Genomic DNA, 16,615 nt, shown 5'->3' on the forward strand with positions numbered 1-16,615 from the left:
GGGGTCTGGGAGTTTGCGCCGCCCCCGTAACTTCAGGTCATCTCCACCGTCGAGCTGATCGGCCAAGTCGCGTGAAACGGGACGGCTTTCTCCTACCGGCCGAGCAACCCCCGGTGCAAATCTCCCGGCCAACACCGAAACGTCGCCACCTCAGTCCGTTTCCATGGTTCCGCAGCTCAGTCGGTAAAAACTAAACCCTTGTAGGCCCACTAATGTGTGCGCGCGGGTGTCCACGCCAGTCCACAGACAACTTTCACTATATCTATGCCAGAACGAAAAATTTATACAATTACTGTTGTCAAATGTACACTTCTGTATGATTTATACAAGCTGAAGGAAACCTCCTTCTGCCTGAAAACTTCCTGTGGTGTACACATTTTTTACACCCCAGTATTTTCCGATTCAGCGTGAAACATCGCTTTCAAACGATATGAAGCACAGGAAATGCACTGTCATGACTGTACCTGTTTACCCTCACGTGCATAACCGTAATACGTTATAGTGCTCTTTTCCAACACACTTCTCGCGTATCAATCAAATGTAAACATAAAGCACCACAAAATTAATATCGTGATGGGGCATAAGTGAAACTAAGTAGCCACCTACAGATCCAAACCTGAGACGACTTTGCGGAATGTGGTGGTGGGTACTTTGTTCACCGAAGCCGTTCTTCGCTGCGCCCTGACGTCAGTCTCGCTGCTTCCCCCCCCCCCCCCCCCCCCAGGAGTGAAAAGATAATATCAAGAGAAATCTTGACGAGAACAGTATTTTAGTTGGCACTAATGCCCGCTGTGATACTATCCGAAACCGACAGGGTCCCCTCTCCGTTGGTAATTATTGCAGTATTACATCGGCTGCATTCTAGGCCAGGACCAGAAATACGAGGGTATTTTACTCAGTCAGCACGTACTCCAAACTATGTTACCTATTTCATCGTCAACACTGCCATAGTTCGACTTCTTAACGTACAATAACATCTGTTTCCTAAAAAAGCATTTCTGAGGGAACCCGTAATTCTCTCTCGTTTCTGTTCTGCCACTTAATAGCAAGCTGAATCTATCCTACCTACATGACCTGTATAAAGGTCAAAGTTGCCTTGTGGTATCACCGAAACAACGAGAAAACTCGTTCATTCTGAGATTAAACTGAGCACATAGAATAGTCGCCCAGACAAGGTTGCAACCCTCATTTTTACAGAAGTTGGGTTTTGCATGGAAAAAGGTTGCTAAAAGTAATTGGCGCAAGGTAGGGATACTGGAACTGTCTACCAATTCTTTTGTTGGCGTCAGATTGCCAAGTTTGCGTTGCACAGAACGAGGGTGTATCAATACGCAAGATGGCGGACACAAGTACCGGTACACTTATTACAGTCAGTGCTCAAAAACCGGTCACCTCTATACAACATGACTGTAGAGGTCTGGTCTCTTGAGTATGGAACTGTAGCGTGTCTGCCGATTCATGTGCTTTGCATCCATCGTGCTTCACAAAACTGAAGTGTCAGCAAGTTTTACAATAGTATAAGCAACCAGGCAGTGGTAACGATTCACTTTAAGTTATCTCCTTTATACAGAACATGTGCAAGCGTAACATCTGACACAGTAATGAGAAACTTACGAAATCGCCATTTATTCTGATTTTTTTTCCGATACACAAGTTGTTAGGGCTTGACAAACATATCCCTACATATAACGGTAGGTTCGTGTAGATGGGAAACAGTTTTACATTTATTGGGTACTGTATTCGAATTTCGCGAATCCGGACTGACCGCCGCTGTTTGCGAAACACGAAAATTTGGGCCGGATCTGAACTAACCCGAATGCCGCACAAACTTCCACAGCTGACGTTAATCCGGGTTCGTAGAATGCGAATCCATTTGGTAATGTTTACCACAGCTGTAATCGTGAGAAGAGAGTGTCTGCACCTCTCAAGGGCGCTGAAGTGTGATCCGGAGATGGAATTAACACGTACATTGCAAACATGGAGTTGAATTTATTTCAGAACTACGTATCACTGTATTTGGATTTAGAATCTCGTTGGGTACACTGGAATATGCAATTGGAATTATCGTGCATTGACGGAGACTAATGGGTTACGATTTCCCACAATACTGTTGTCACGGCGTACACATGAGACTGGATCTATGGCTTGGCCCACTTTAAAAGTATGCTCCCTTCTTCATCAGCGGTAGGATTAGCTTCCGTTTTGTTTTGCAAAGACGCAGTTGTATTTCTTGCACGAAAGGACGTTTCTAATGAAACCTGTAGTTTTCTTTCATTTCTATTCCGAGCTCAGCAGCGAACTGCAGTAGCGAGAGACGTCGGCACGAGAGTTTCCTGCAGCACATTCCTGTCTTCTGGTATCACGAGATCTCAAAACGACGTCGTCCTTATGTGTAAAACACAGCCGGCATCGGTAATTTCGGAATTTGTCTGTGTCCGTACGTCTTCAAACTGATGTCCGCATATAACTACCAAAACCAGGTATCACTTTTTTGTGAAAAAGCTAACGCACTCCAGAGAACAAGACGGGCTGCATGTCGTGCAGACAAATATGGCCGCCGATATGCGGCAGTCTGTGTCGGCAGCCTTTAGTGCGCACCGCGAATACGGCACGACGCTGCTTTCAGCTGTAGGGACAATCTGTGTGCGCCTCACGCCGCCCTGCACGGCGTGTGGAGCAGCCACCAACGACGCTCTTAAAGCCCAACTCCAGAAAATAAGCTGCTTATGTGTGAGCAGTAATGAAGAGGAGATGAGGTTATTATAACATTTTCAACATTTCGCGGTCCTGTCAGCAGCTGTATAAATATTAATTTGAAATTAACAACAGCCCCAGTTGCAATGTTTACCTAGATTTACCTAGGTTTCAGCTGGGACAACCCAACCTTCTTCAGAATACAAGGAACTACGATTTTTCCATACTGGGCAACGTCAGAAACTAGAAACTATAATAGAGAAATACGTCGCCACGTTGTAATAACTTACCCGGGAAACAGCCACGGCCCCACTCCGCGACCGCAGTACGGCAGCAACGGACGTTGTACTGGTACTGTCCACAGCCTCGAGAGCGCATGCGCGACAGTGTGTGTTGACACTCGTACCAACGAGTACTCCTGAACTTAAAGTTTTATGAATAACCGCGTGCGGCTAACGAAATTGACGTACACGTTGTCCAGTAAGGAGCACAGATATAGCGACTGTCTGAACATTTGTAATAGTTTGTTGGACGTCAAAAGTGAAGGGACCAGGCCGGTGTGGCCGTGCGGTTCTAAGCGCGTCAGTTTGGAACCGCGTGACCGCTACGGTCGCAGGTTCGAATCCTGCCTCGGGCATGGATGTGTGTGATGTCCTTAGGTTAGTTAGGTTTAAGTAGTTCTAAGTTCTAGGGGACTGATGACCTCAGTAGTTAAGTCCCATAGTGCTCAGAGCCATTTGAACCATTTTGAAGGGACCAATGCGTTTACTATTTTAAGCCAACCTAGCATATTTGAGCTAAACATCGAACTTGACCGCATGGGGATAACTACGGGTTTGAAATAACGGATAATCCCAGCTATTCGGCAAAACGGGAGTGCTAAAACATGTTGATTACTCCCTACGATTATGGCGGATGGAATAACGGTTGAACACCTTCAAAAAAGTTTCTGCTTCGCAGCTGCAGCTGGTAGTTAACAAGGTTATTTTTTGTCATGTAGTACGGGAACTTCGCAATGCAAGAGCTGAGTATTATTCGGAGGGTTGAGTGCGTGAGGCGTTTGCACCAAGTGTTCAGCGAATGTCGAACCACGCTTGCCATCCGCAACTTTAGGAGGGATAGGCTCCTTGTATCTCGTTAGTAAGGCTCTTCCTGTTTGGCCGATGTAAAATTTCGGACAATTGCTACATGCAATCTTGTAAACTCCAGATAATGACAATTTAGGCTTTTTCAAAGTGTGAATCAGGTTCTTCTGCAGCCTGCTATTAGTAGGCAAAATTGTCTCTAACCCCTGGTTCTTTAGAAGACGCCCTATTTAATATGAAACTTTACCTATGAAGGGACTGACTTCTGGCATGATACCTAACGTGGTACTTTTAGTCCCATTATGATTTACTTTCCTGTCTTAGAGCCGTCTCTTTATTTCAAGCTCGTAGCCATTATTTCGGGCTGTTGTTTCAAGGTTTGCCAGTTCGTGTTCGAAGGCTTCTGCGGATGGGGGAATGGATATCGCTCTATGTATACTAGAACGAGAAAGTGCCATTTTATGCGCCAGCGGGTGTGCAGAATCGGCAGGTATGACATTTTTTCAACCTATGCTTCCTGGAGATGTCGTATTCTATGTCATCGACTATAGATAACTTAAGATCTACAACGTCCTACTCGGTGACTCGTTTTGAAGAGTAAAAATAATTTTCTCGTGGAGATCGTTAAACAGTACCAGTATCTGATCTATGTCTTCTTGGGATGAGTCAATCACCAAGAGAATATCATCCACGTATCTCGGCATACAACTTTATTTTCTCCGCCATCTCTATATTACTAACAAAAAACAGATTCTATCGTATCCATGAACATATCAGAAAGAATCCCCGCTAGAGGGCTACCCAATGCTAACCCGTACGGTTGTGAGTATATTTTGTTTTTAAAAGAAAAGTAATTGTATTTCGAAACAATGCGCAGGAGATTCATGAGCACATCAATTTCAATATCTGACAATCTCTTATGGAAGCGTAAGTCCGATCTACAGGTACGCTGGTGCGGAGGCTGGAAACCTCAAAGGGGGCCAGCTCGGATGTGGCATGGCAGATTACGTTATTCAGTTTATTTACCATTCGACAGAGTTTCTGAAAGTAATTTTTCCGGAAAGCGAAGTTGTCCTTAATTTTGTAATGTAAACAGATGGCCAGCTTGTGGTACGTACTGTTTGCACTGTCCACGATAGGACGTATCGGATGGAAGTTTTTGTGAACTTTGAATTGTCTCGTTAGTCTGAGAGGCTTCGGGTTCATATTCAGGAGTCATTTCTTTAGGAACACTCCTATCAATTTATTAGTGTTCTGCAAACCTGTTCTTATCTCTCTATGTAACGCTTGAGTAGGATCTGATTCGATGGAAGTAATGCCATTTTGATCGAAAAATGGCTCTTATCTATGTATTCCGCTTTGGAAGCTATAATTAACGAGTTCCCGTTATCGGCTTTCGTAATTAGGGCGCCATTATTCTCCAGTTTACGATTAATACTTTTCACCGGTCTATAACGTAATGCTTTGATTGAGCGACAGATCATTCATTTTCTAAGATTTTACAGGATTATTAGCCCAACCGCGTTTGAAAATTCTTTGGCGTTTTGGTACACTCCAAACCTAATTTAAGGCCTACTATGAAATTGTCTACCACGTGTGGTTCTTTAATCGCAGGTGCGATATTGAATTTCAGCCCTTTGGACAATAACTGGGTCTTAGCTGCTGAAAACAGTATAGAAGTTTTATTAATAACACGTTCACAGAACGTGGGTGTGAAACCTGTATTATTGGAACATCCTTGTTGGTTACCTCTGATAACACACTTGGACAAATTTGACAGTTTTTTCGCATGCCTTGCAACGATTTCTTCTTTGTTTGGCAATGACATCAGTGGCCTGTGCCCAAAAATTATCCATTTGATAATTGGAAAACTTCGAATAGTGCATCAATATTTCACGATACAACGAATAACCTTTCTCGTTTAATTAATCTTTCTTTGTATGCTATTCCACAACCACAATTCTGTTATTGAGGATCTGAGCTATGAATTTCTTTTTGAAAGTAGGCGATTTGTAATATAATTTTCCTACATAATTGCGAGTACTAGCATGGCCATTTCATTTATTAACAAGTGTAAACAGAATAACGTGACCCCGAAGTTTGTCAGCGGATATTCCATGCCGCAAAACACAATCTTTCTTTCCGTTGAACGGACAGCACGGCTCTTATCAGAGACCCATCTGAGAAGAAATTCCCATGTTCTAGGTCAAAATGAGGGTAGATTTTCGTTTTGTAGAACATCCTCACATGCCCCCCCCCTTGGCGCCCCCCCCCCCCCGCTCCACAGAGACAAAACGCGACGTTGTTAAGGCGGTAATGAACGGAAGAATTTCGAAACACTGACTACTTCTAGCAGGGAAGAGAGGTGGTGAGCCCCACACAGCGTTCCCCAGACCGACACGTGTTCACGGTCGGTGCAGCAGTGTCCGCAGTCCGTGGTTAGCGTCCCAGGTTCGATTCCCGGCCGAGTCGCTAATTACCTTCTCTCGGTGTTTGCGCCGCCCCCGTAACTTCGGGTCATCTCCACCGCCGAGCAGATCTGCCAAGATGAAGGAAACGTTCTTCTGCCTGGAAACTTCCTGTGGCGTACACATTCTTTACGCGCCAATGTTTTCCGGCTCAGCGTGAAACATCGCTTTCAAACGATATGAAGCACACAAAATGCACCGTCATGAATGTAACCGTATACCGTCATGTGCATAACCGTAATACGTTACAGTGCTCTTTTCCAACACACTTGTGTATCAATCAAGTCTAAACCTAAAGCACCACAAAATTAATATCGTGATGGGGCATGCAGTAAAACTAAGAAACCACCTACAGATCCAAACGTGAGACGACTTTGCGGAATGTGGTGGTGGGTACTTTGTTCACCGAAGCCGTTCTTCGCTGCGCCGTAACGTCAGTGTTGCTGCTGCCGCCGTCGCCTCCCTCCTCCCCCCCCCCCCCCCCCCCCCCGTGTGCTCGCAGCAGCCGGTCTCCACCAGCCTCGCCGCGTGACGTCACCCTCTGACCCTGGACTGGCGACCCGCAGTTGTCTGCACTGCGCGGACGCCCGCTTCCTGCCCACAAGCCGCTGTTCCGCAGCGCCAGCGCGTCTCCTCGAAGCTTCCAGGCTTGCAGCGAAATGACGACGACGACGAGAAAAATCGAGAAACTGCGGCCAATAAAGACGCCTTACCGAGGATCACCCTACCCACGCGCCATTCGTGGGCAAAAGAGGAACCTAAATTTTTCCTGTCTGTTCCCTTGTGCTGCGCCGAGTACGCTGGCCGGAACTTATTTTATGGCGGCTGTTTTTTGCAGTAACCCTTATATATTTGCGCTGGTCACTTTCAACAGTTCCCAGTAAGTGGCTGTTGTCTGCGCTCTGATTCGTTGATGCAGAAGAGACTGACCGGTCGCCGTATTCCGTTTTATACTACCGGAGCACTGGTGCCACATTTAGTGGCTTTGTATTGAACAAAGAGCAAGGAAAAAATCCCTCTAAATCTCGTAGCTACAGGTACGAATTCTTACAACATAACCGCGCAGAATATCGCTGTATGACGTCATCCCCGCAAGCTGCACTTACTTTAGGTTCAAATACCAAGTTTAATTTCTGACGCTTCAAACTAAGCACAGTAAGAAACTAACTACAGTAAGGTCCGCACTGTGGATCACCACACAAAAACTGTCAAGAGTTGACGCCATCGTTGTTTTGTTTAGTCCTGTCTGAAATATTTCGGTAGAGAAAAGTCACGTTAATAAAGCCTTGCGTGAGTTTATAAAAACAGCACCATTCATCATGTATGAATATGTTTTTGAAGCACCTACATAAAAGAGGATACAAGGATGGTAGTAATTCTCTTTTAGCCAATTTAGAGACTAACCGTCCATAGATATAATTTTCATGTTTTATGTCCATCTAGGTGGTAACGATTATTCGCATATTTTTATGTAAATAAGTAAAAAAGAGGAATTAATTTGTACACGCAATAAGTGTAAAGAAATATGCAATACTAATTTCTGTAAGAGAAAAAGAAAGAGAAACAGCTGTTTGAAACTGACAGATAAGGGGACTGAAATCCCTGATTTGCCAGTCGTCTTGTTTCCTTGGAGTTGGCAAAATTTACACGACAAAAAAAAGAAGGCATGAAGGTCGGGGACATATTTTGATAAACAGTAAGGAGAACGATATTTGCTATCACCAGATTTGCCCAAGCATTACGCATTTTAATCGTAAATAAACGAGAGACGGACTTATTCGTGAGTGGTAACGAGAATTCATTGTATCAGCTGTGCAACTCAGAGACAAGCAAAGGTCCTGCAGTGCTTTAGAGAGGACGTTACTTCATCTACCGTGGCATTTCGTAACTTGTAATCGCAGTTTTACGTACGGAAAGGAACGACGCTTCAGTGATACTGTAAGTGAACTAAGGGTAGGTAGTGCGTGAATTACAAGTTGTTGTTGTTGTGGTCTTCAGTCCTGAGACTGGTTTGATGCAGCTCTCCATGCTACTCTATCCTGTGCAAGCTTTTTCATCTCCCAGTACCTACTGCAACCTACATCCTTCTGAATCTGCTTAGTGTATTCATCTCTTGGTCTCCCTCTACGATTTTTACCCTCCACGCTGCCCTCCAATACTAAATTGGTGATCCCTTGATGCCTCAGAACATGTCCTACCAACCGATCCCTTCTTCTGGTCAAGTTGTACCACAAACTTCTCTTCTCCCCAATCCTATTCAATACTTCCTCATTAGTTATGTGATCTACCCATCTAATCTTCAGCATTCTTCTGTAGCACCACATTTCGAAAGCCTCTATTCTCTTCTTATCCAAACTATTTATCGTCCATGTTTCACTTCCATACATGGCTACACTCCATACGAATACTTTCAGAAATGACTTCCTGACACTTAAATCAATACTGGATGTTAACAAATTTCTCTTCTTCAGAAACGCTTTCCTTGCCATTGCCAGCCTACCTTTTATATCCTCTCTACTTCGACCATCATCAGTTATTTTGCTCCCCAAATAGCAAAACTCCTTCACTACTTTAAGTGCCTCATTCCCTAATCTAATTCCCTCAGCATCACCCGACTTAATTAGACTACATTCCATTATCCTTGTTTTGCTTTTGTTGATGTTCATCTTATATCCTCCTTTCAAGACACTGTCCAGTCCATTCAACTGCTCTTCCAAGTCCTTTGCTGTCTCTGACAGAATTACAATGTCATCGGCGAACCTCAAAGTTTTTATTTCTTCTCCATGGATTTTAATACCTACTCCGAATTTTTCTTTTGTTTCCATTACTGCTTGCTCAATATACAGATTGAACAACATCGGGGAGAGGCTACAACCCTGTCTTACTCCCTTCCCAACCACTGCTTCCCTTTCATGTCCCTCGACTCTTATAACTGCCATCTGGTTTCTGTACAAATTGTAAATAGCCTTTCGCTCCCTGTATTTTACCCCTGCCACCTTTAGAATTTGAAAGAGAGTATTCCAGTCAACATTGTCAAAAGCTTTCTCTAAGTCTACAAATGCTAGAAACGTAGGTTTGCCTTTCCTTAATCTTTCTTCTAAGATAAGTCGTAAGGTCAGTATTGCCTCACGTGTTCCAGTGTTTCTACGGAATCCAAACTGATCTTCCCCAAGGTTGGCTTCTACTAGTTTTTCCATTCGTCTGTAAAGAATTCGTGTTAGTATTTTGCAGCTGTGACTTATTAAGCTGATAGTTCGGTAATTTTCACATCTGTCAACACCTGCTTTCTTTGGGATTGGAATTATTATATTCTTCTTGAAGTCTGAGGGTATTTCGCCTGTCTCATACATCTTCCTCACCAGATGGTAGAGTTTTGTCAGGACTGGCTCTCCCACGGCCGTCAGTAGTTCCAATGGAATATTGTCTACTCCGGGGGCTTTGTTTCGACTCAGGTCTTTCAGTGCTCTGTCAAACTCTTCACGCAGTATCATATCTCCCATTTCATCTTCATCTACATCCTCTTCCATTTCCATAATATTGTCCTCAAGTACATCGCCCTTGTATAGACCCTCTATTACAAGTTAATGAACAGGAACACTGACAGCTCACCATACACTAGGTATTTACGCGTTAGAAAGCACTTGTGTATAAATTTCTCAGCATTATTTTGAAAGAAGAATAAAGCCATTGATGCAGTGGTTTTCCGTACTTGGCTCTCCACATAACGAACTTCTACATCCAATTTTAGAATTCAAACACTTACACTCGACGTATCAACGATACCCGCGTCTTTGTATACGTCAGTTACACGCGGAACTGCATCGTTTACATGTACGTACAGAATTAACTTGTGTACCACAGAGGAGTAGTATGGGTTCAGTAGAAGTAGGCATATACTCATCATTTACGTACATTATCTTTCATTGCTTACGGAAAGATTCCCGACACTAAGGTACACAGTGTATGTACTGGGATTAAAGTCAGCACGTGAAGTGTAACCAAGCGTGTTCAGAAAGTACCAGATTCTGTGAGTTAAGTATTAGGCGCTGCAGTGATTAATTGTAAGGGCACAGAAGTACTTTGATGGTTAACATTTCGCGGGTGTTCCTGGAGGCACATTACGTGTACAGATATTACGTACGTTATTGAAATAATCCGTAAATGCAATGTTGTCAACCGGACTGACTAAGAATTTAAAGACTTCTTGGCCTTGTGTAAAACGAGCAAGGGGATCGAGACCATGAGTTGGGCTGCTCAGCACCGTACTGGTGCAGAAACTAAGGACGACGGGTTAAAGGCGAGACAGAGGGCTACCGTCAACGATTCACTCGTTTCCAGAATTCGCATTTTTCCGAAGTATTAAGTGTACGAATATGATTGCATGGCATTACGAATTCAGCGCCTTGCCAAAATGCCGACAAGGCAAGGGAAGACTTTTCGTGTGTTCGAACATGCGAGGTATTTGACCAAATGCGGCAGCTGCAAAAAACCGTGTAGGGGGGGGGGGGGGGGGCTGAACGAGATTTCTGTACGCAGTCCACCCAAGTCAACAGCACGCAAAAGCCACGAACTCTGAACACCGCAGCAAAGTGTGTGGAAGACGGTGCGTCGGCGGTTACACTCCAAACCGTACCGTCTGGATCCCTTACAACAATTAAAAGCGGACTTACGGCCGGCGCCTTCAGATTTGCGCCACATTGGAGGCATCAATTGAGGATGGACATTTCGCCCCCACGCTGATATTCAGCGACAAAGCAATTAACACTTTTCTGAAAAAGTTTATCTCCGCAATGTGAGAGTGTGCCGAACTGAAAATCCTCACCAAATTTCGGTGCATGAACGCGATTCGCCGAGGGTTAATGTACCCTGTGCAGTGTGACAGGCGAAGCTGAATGGGCCGTTTTAATACTGTAAGACAACTGTGGCGGGTATATCTTATCTCGATATGTTGCAGTTGTGGTTGTTTCGACTACTCATTCCTTCAGGGAGCATCGATGTTTGTTGCTACCTAAACTACGAAATTTCGCATCGCTGGATTGGCCGTAGGCGGTTAACGCAAGTACTGATCAGCTTGCAAAAGCACTTAGCAATGGATGCTTGAAAATCTGAAACTGGTCACGGGTTTGTGTAGTTAAACTGTGTGTGTCGTAAATTGCGGTTGTCTCCTATATTTAAGTCATAATGTTTATAATTCTACTACAGCCCTGTTTCTCTTAATGTTTATTTTCGAAAATCTAGCGATTAAAATAGGGTTTCATTGCGCTGTGGCTGACCTCTGTGAGTGGCTCAACTTCAGATTACAAGCACACAGTGGTACAGCGAATGATGGACATTTGCCACGCCGGGCATTTGCCACACTTGCCCTTCGCCAGGTAGCTTGACTAGCGATCCCTCAGGTTAGCGACGCAATTCCTCGTACTACTTCTGTCCGCTTTCGAACCGCCGTCTTCACATCTTACTTGATGCAACCAGTACGTAAGGGACCTCCATCGACATCTCGGGGAAATACAGAGCTGCTTCTCCGAAATGTAAACATTTATAACATTTGGGAAACGAAAGCAATACCGACGACTAAGTCAGTATGTGATTAGTTGTGCCAAGTATAAATACAGATCCCTCTGTCTGTACGGTAGCTTCCTTTCACGCTCACTTATTGAGATAGAAACAGTCTATCGCCATGAGAACAACAAGAACGGAAAGATGTAAAAGAGTGCGAATGTACGCTAATCATTTCTTTTTGGTCACTGCAATGTGCCTACTTTAATTACTACAACTGCATGCCCAAAAGACAATAAGGGAAGAAGAAATGGGTATGTGAACGTTTGAAAAGAAGAACGACCATATTAATTTACTCTCTAAAATCCGGTATCTCTTGCGGCGAAACATTAGTTAATAAAGTGTAGCGGGACAATGTTCAAAACATAACTGAAAATACGCTACTAATTAGAGGTAAGAACTTCTATGACTGACATGTCATCTAAAGTCGACGTACATTTTTAAAATGTTAGAGATAAGGAACTGTGGTAATACAGAATGCTATGCTTGTAACGTACGTTGTTGTTCTACATTGTTTAGCTCTGATATTTACAGAGTCACAGAGAAAACATGCTACGTTTTGGAGTGAAAACCGTAATTGTAATGATCTGCACTACAACAGAAACAAGAAGCACAACGTAAGGGAAAATAATGTAATGCCTGTTCCAACTCACAAGTGACATTGAAGCAGATAGTTCCTGTCACTTAGGGTGGGCAGCGGTTATATTCGACAACCTGAATAAAGTAATAACTGGCTCCTTTTGCCGACCCCCGGTCTCATATGAAACAGTTGCTGGACAGTTCAAAGACAACTTGAGCCTCATCACAAATAGGTACGCTACTCATACAATTATAGTTGGTAGCGACTTCAATCTACCTTCCATATGTTGTCAAAAGTTCATTTTCAGACCCTATACAAAACAACTTCTCTAATTGTTCTAAATGGTCTCTTTAAATTATTTTGGATAATTAGTTCACGAGACCACTCACATTGCAAATGGTTACGAAAACACACTTGACCTCTTAGCCACAAATAATTCTGAGCATCACGACGGATACAGGGATTAGTGAACACACAGTCGTAGCGAGGATCAATTCCGTAAAAAAGAAATTCACCAAAACTAAACGCGAAATATATCTATTTATAAAAGCTGCTAAAAATTCGGTAGACTTCTTTCTAAGAGACACTCCCCAATCCTTCCAAACTATGTAAGTGAAGACCATATGAGGCTTAAAGGTCAAAGAAATGTTATCAACAGCACTCTAGAGATTCGTACCAAATAAATTAATAAGAGACGGAACTGATACCCCATAAATGTGGCGGAAACTCCAAAGAGATTCTGGTCCTGTGTTAAGTAAACCAGCGGAAAGGCTCAGTAAGTAGCTTTACTACGCGGCGGGTGAAGAGGAGGGGGAGGGGGAGACCAGGGACCCAACCCTTCGGAGCAGCTAAAATCGTGGCGAATGTCCGCACACCGGTACAGAACGGTTACTGCTGCACGCAGGTTACCCTCAGCCACGTGTCAGGGCGACACCTCGCCACCGTCTCCACGTTGAGTCACGTTTACTGCCAGCCCAAGTATCCTGTGAGACACCACAGTGAGAAATTTTATGCAGCTATCACATTTTGCTGCTGGACAGAACACCTAATGAATTGAAAGCACCCGGAAACACTGTACACATTCCTAAGTCACGAGTGACCTTACTCCCTTATTATTGGATATCTACGTGTGACGTAAACAGCTGATTCCACACAACCGCGATTAAATGGAGGCCTTTTTAGGAAACTGTTTTGGTTGCCGCTACTGTTCATCCGTGAACGCCACAGTTTTCTACAATTCAGCAAATCTTATCTCGCTACACACGATACGTTTTGAACAGGTCTTTAATACGGCGTGCATCAATTGCGTTGTACATTTTGTGATAGGCGAGTATAAATACGAAAGCCATCACACACAGTTCCACGTCACGAAAGTGAAGGGCATTTACAGCACCGATTCCGGGTTACTTACTATACATAAAATCGCGCAACTTTTATCAAATCATCCTGTCCCTCACGTGTGACGACAGTCACTTTTCCGTGACGTCACGCGTTCTGTGCTGCCATTGGATAAGGGGAGCACACTGAACAGTCGTCGTATTGATCTACCTGTTTGCGAAGAAAATTGTCAATTTTATGATTTTGGTATTCAAATTTGCGTTTTACGACGATGTGCAGTCTAACTGACACATGGCATTTTTGAACTCTTGAACTCTTCAGTACTTTGTCATGCCGAAGTGTCTGTAAATGCGACGTCAGTGGCCACCGACGATTCCGAAACTGTGACTTACCATCAATAACGGGTAAGGCTTCTGTAACAGTATCTGGCTAAACGAAATAATGTTTACTGTAGGTTTCTGTCAAACATAAGTAGCAAATGCCCCCACAAATGTTATAATTTTGACGTGATTCAGCCTCTGACGGAAACTAACAACAAATCTACCTCGACTCTCGCAATTGTTGCACTGGAAATGGCACAAATTAAATCCAGATTCTGCCGCCGTTACAGGCTGCACATAGAAATCTACACTGCACTTTAATCGTGTCATTTCAACGTCAAATAAAGAAGCTGGTAAGTGACGGCGTCAGAATCACCGACATTCATTCCTCCCTCACATAATACACGACTGAAGCGCAGGCCGCACAGAACACGGCGCGCCTCACAGGTCGCTGACGCGTTGCTTTGTCGACACACCGGGCTCTCTCATCATAATCAGACAAATAGTAACACGAGAACAGCCCAACAAAGCGATGCAGCGTTGTAGAGTGCTAAAAAAAAATTTCATCAGCAAATCACAAACGAGGAGACGTGACGTGACAGAGCGATAAAAAATACGAAATGTTTATTTCGTGAAGCACAGACGTTACGATAAATTCTCAAGAATTCGCCAACTACTACGCAGATGGTCGCCTGTTTGTAATGAGGGTGTTGGGGAAAGCTACAGATTGCTCGTCGACCACAACCTTAATTCCAGAACATTGTGAAAATACGGAAATGAACGCGAGTGCTGCGTCTCCTCGCCACAAGCATGTCGGCGTCACGCCACGAGTTGTGATTCGCGAACGGATTTCAGGATCCGCAACGCCCACGCACGAAGCAGCTTCCTACATCTCATTACTTTGCAGACGAGTTTACGTGTGTAACATGTGACGTTAAGCATGTAAGCGAGATAAAGTTTAGAAACGGTTTGAAATTGTTCTTAACGTGTGTTCGAAAGCAAGTGCTCATTCTGAAATACTGGGTAAACACAGTCTGCTTAATTTGCGCTCCTTTTTAAAGAAAAGCCCGTTTATCGCGCGTCTAAATTTTTGACACGTCATGTCTGCTGATGTGTGGGCCGTACGACGACGTAATTGTTGCAGATACCCTACGGGGTGTGGGGATACTGTCTGCAAACTGCGTCGCGAATAGCTAGGTACTGATAAACTACAACGATACGTCTGATGCCTAAGTTGACTCCATGAACAGCGGCAACGTGGCCGGAGTAGGGCGGTAGCGGAAAAATCTCTCCAGTTTTGGTAGTCTTGCGTGCCGTTTCTTGGAAGTCGGTAACTGCCCTCATTCTGAAATACTGGCTGACTAACGTCCGCGTATTTCGGCGCCCTTAGTCACGTTACCTCGCGACGCGCAATGTTTCCAACTGCGGTACTCCTCTTACTGCGTGACAACTGCAATTTAAGATTATACCTCTGAATGAGTACATCTTGACAACATTTCAGATGTCTGAATTTGGTCACATTACGCGAAACATTAAAAAATAAATTTCTCCCACGCCTGCAAGCCGCTACACGCCTTGTCGCACTAAAACTCGCTTACTGCAAAGTTCTGCATTTCATGGTTTTCGTAAACTTGCGTCCTACGAACATAATCAAAAACGCGAGGTTTTCATTTTAAATGCCTGTTGTACGTGAATTCCCTGAAAATCTGCACTGGCACATCGAAACACTAGCCGACTGATTGTGACATTATTTTCCATTCGTTCCACGTTATTCTCGCTCAAGTTTTCATAGACTGGAGCAAGGCCGTAAGTAACGACCAATAAATCACTGAACACTCAAGACGGTAATTTAACACACTGTTAGCCACCCCCTTTGTTCGTAGCGGTCGTAATTTTTCAAAGTAAGACAAAGTATTAGACAAGAGCAGTAAGTGAGTTACGCGACAAAAACCACACAAAAGCGTGCAGAACATCCGCCGCTCCCATAAATTCCTGCCTTACCTTTCTGAGGTATTCCCGTGGAGACAAGATACACGAGCTCTGTCTGGGCAGGCAGGACAACGTGGCACGCTGCTTCCCTCCAGGCTGCTGCGTCACAACTGGACCGCACAGACAGCCGGCTGCCCCCCCCCCCCCCCCCCCCCTCAGCGCTGACGTCACGGGGCGGCGTTGCCAGCTCGCGCGGCAGGCGAGGGAACGGCTGCAGCAGGGCGTCTACGTCTGTGTCGGCACTGCCGGACCGCCTGCGTCCCATCCACGCCACAGTCAGTTATCTCGAACCGCGCTATACAGCTGGCAACACACACACCCTTCGCCTGGCGCCCCAAAAAACCGGATTTCGTCAACCGATTTCCCAGTACCGCTTTTGGTCAACGCAAAGATGGAACAAAGACGCTGCATTTTGGTCACGGGATGAGGAGAGGTGTGAACACAACATCTTCCGTCATCGTGCTGAGTGCCAGTGACTTACGCGCGAGCTTCGCGATTTGTGTCGATCATTTGCTACTCCAGAAACGACGGACGAGTGTGACAAGTTTTCGTTAAAGAAGGTTACAGGGATATCAATGCTGAGGT

At 44.5% G+C, this 16,615-nt stretch overlaps 1 protein-coding gene across 1 annotated transcript in view; it reads right to left on the reverse strand.

Annotated features, from left to right (window-relative positions):
• Nucleotides 1-16,128, reverse strand: part of LOC126426577 (ankyrin-3-like) — a 53,852-nt gene extending 37,724 nt beyond the window's left edge. The window contains exon 1 of the mRNA XM_050088474.1: nucleotides 16,043-16,128. The gene's annotated coding sequence lies outside the window, so the exon portion shown is untranslated. The remainder of the gene's footprint in view (nucleotides 1-16,042) is intronic.
• Nucleotides 16,129-16,615: the final 487 nt, after the last annotated feature.

This window comes from Schistocerca serialis, chromosome 11 (genome assembly GCF_023864345.2).
Source record: "Schistocerca serialis cubense isolate TAMUIC-IGC-003099 chromosome 11, iqSchSeri2.2, whole genome shotgun sequence".
Lineage (NCBI taxonomy): Eukaryota > Metazoa > Arthropoda > Insecta > Orthoptera > Acrididae > Schistocerca > Schistocerca serialis.